The sequence below is a fragment of the Oryza sativa genome, chromosome 11 (assembly GCF_034140825.1).
Source record: "Oryza sativa Japonica Group chromosome 11, ASM3414082v1".
Taxonomy (NCBI): Eukaryota; Viridiplantae; Streptophyta; class Magnoliopsida; order Poales; family Poaceae; genus Oryza; species Oryza sativa.
In genome coordinates this window covers 28,599,382-28,601,870 of record NC_089045.1, presented here as the reverse complement: position 1 = coordinate 28,601,870, position 2,489 = coordinate 28,599,382, and the positions used below count along the sequence as shown (strand labels likewise).

General features: G+C 44.9%; 1 long non-coding RNA gene across 1 annotated transcript; it reads right to left on the bottom strand.

Moving 5' to 3' along the window:
• Positions 1 to 200: 200 nt before the first annotated feature.
• LOC136353888 (uncharacterized) lies at positions 201 to 710 on the bottom strand. The gene is made up of 3 exons (XR_010737397.1): positions 611 to 710; positions 418 to 516; positions 201 to 338 (listed from the first exon to the last, which is right to left on the bottom strand). It is a non-coding gene; the product is annotated as an uncharacterized lncRNA (long non-coding RNA).
• Between the last annotated feature and the right edge of the window lie 1,779 nt (positions 711 to 2,489).

Below are 2,489 nucleotides of genomic sequence, written 5' to 3'. Positions count from 1 at the left end.
ATGTATTTATACATATATATGTTATGCAAATGCATATGTATATAGATATATATATGACCAAAATATATTTACATTATAGAAAATGTGTACACATGCATATAGAAACATATGTAGTCATGTATTAATTACAATCCATTATATGTCCTAGGTAGCTACGATTTCGACGTAGTAGTACTCGCTGCTAGCTCAGAAGCTAAGGACCGGTGAATTGTGTTTCCGTTGTAGTAGAATTCACCCTTGGGATCAAGGATTTCTTCGTTGATGAATCCCATGAGTTGTTCTTGAACCGCCGCGATAAATTCCTTGTGTGTGGTCAGGTTATCCCTCATGCGAATAAACTATATGAATGTATGAAATTGATTAGTAATTAAACAAGAAATCGCTACGTAATGAAATTTTGAATTTATTTGTACGTACATCGAGCTCTCTTGTGGTAATGATTTGGTCTGCAAGGCAGTGGCAATACTCGCACACGTAATAGCCGCACAAGTTAGTTCCCTGCTTTTGCTTTGCGCACTACAAATAAATGACAAACAACGAGAGATCTAATTAATATACACTTGTATGTATTTGAATCGGAGAAATATAAATGTAGAGCATGTGTACTCACAGGAAATTTGAACTTCCGCCTAAGTCTTTCTCTCCATTTGCCGCGGACCAAATGACGGAACCGATACCAAGCCCTACATGGAGTTTAAAGCTATGATTCGTAGTAGAAATTAACATAACAAGATTTTCTTAATTAACAAAGGAACTTATGACGGTACCTGTCTATAAGTTCGAAAACCTTGTTAAACGTAGACTCTTTTTTATCCATTGAGTCATATACGTTGACGGTGCAGGCCTCCAGGTCGAAGAGTAAAAGCACCCAGTGGAATCTGCAATGTGCGTGAGATGCATTACATATGAAACACTTAGCAAGTTCGTACGGGAATGAAATTTGGTATGTAGGAAGACAGTAAAATTAAACTAACTCTGTGTTGTATGGCAACAGTATGAACGTCTTGTAATGCTGCGCCTTCAGGAGATGGACGAGATTGTCCTCTGCTTCTTGTGGATATTGGTCGAGCATTGCGACGTTTACTTTCCAAGGGTCGATGAATCCAGTATCGAAAACCCTCCGCCGTCGGGCCCTTTGAATCTCCATTCTACAATGATAAAAGGGAGTATATTATTTTCTATAGTCTACTTATATACAAGGATCTAATTAATTAAAGGAGACGTATAGTAAGAAATCTAACTGAACGATATACTTACAAAATCCAGCAACTCATAATAGAGACGTCGAGGGCGTCCAGCTGGTATAGTTCGTAGATTCCCCTGAAATTGATCCAGAGAATGTCATCTCCTTGCAAGAAGTCCGTGTCCCTGATCCTCGCTCCGATCATCTCTCTACCGGTGGCGCTCATCTCCATGTACAGCTGATGGAACTTGTACATTTGTGTGGGTAGGGACTGCAGCAGCTCAGGCTTGACAAGCGGTTTACCGAGTTCGTACATGTATTTCACTTCCGCCTTTTCGATTGGTGCGACTCCTAGCAATTGATCCGTAGTTAGACCGGTGTCAGTAATAAACTGTTCTATCGTCATTTCTTTACCGGTCACCAACGGCTCGATCTCCTGGTTTGGTTGCTCTCCAAGCTGAGGGACTGGTTTGGACTTTCCAGAAGATGCTTTCTTCAGCGTTCGCTCATAGTCCGATAGCTTGATGGCCTCCTTGACAGATGCAGACATACCCCTGAAGAAGTTCCTGACACTGGGGTCTATAGGAATCTTCTTTTCTGGACTTTGAGGCTTGAATTGTCTCTTGACTTCTGATGCAACGTAAGCGTCAAGATCCTCTTGCGTGCAATCGTACCCCGGGTCCTTGTTCTTGGCGGCGTCAACTTTCGCCTTCTTCGTTGCCCTTGTGTGGGCAGGCGGTGGAGCTGGGGGGGCCCTTGACTTTGAAGGTGCCGGAAGAGGAGCTTGCGGGGGAGTAGGTGTAGGAGCACGAGGAGGAGTCGGTGCAGGATCCTGAGGAGGAGTCGATGCTGGAGCCTGAGGTGGAGACGGTGCTGGCGGAGCATGAGGAGGAGACGGTGCAGGATCCTGAGGAGGAGATGGCGGAGCCGGAGGAGATGGTGCACGAGACGCCACTTGTCGCCCAGGGAGGATGATGTACCGCCTGCGCCATAGAATAATGGCATGGCATGTGTCTCGTAGATGCGTCTCACCGTCTCCTCCAGGGTAATCCAGCTCGAGGTCCTCGTACGCGCCTTCGACCAACTCAACTTCGACCTTCGAGTATCCTGCTGGAATCGGCCTGCGGTGGTAAGTACCTGAAGGGTCCGTTGGGATGGCCATGCCCGACGCCACCTTCATGTTGGGAGAGATTATTTATTAGTAATCAACATATATAAGCAGCAACTAGCGGAATGGCTAAATCTTACCTTTATTGATAAGTTCTTGAAAGGAATATGCAGCTCACATGGTGTCCGCTGAGTGATG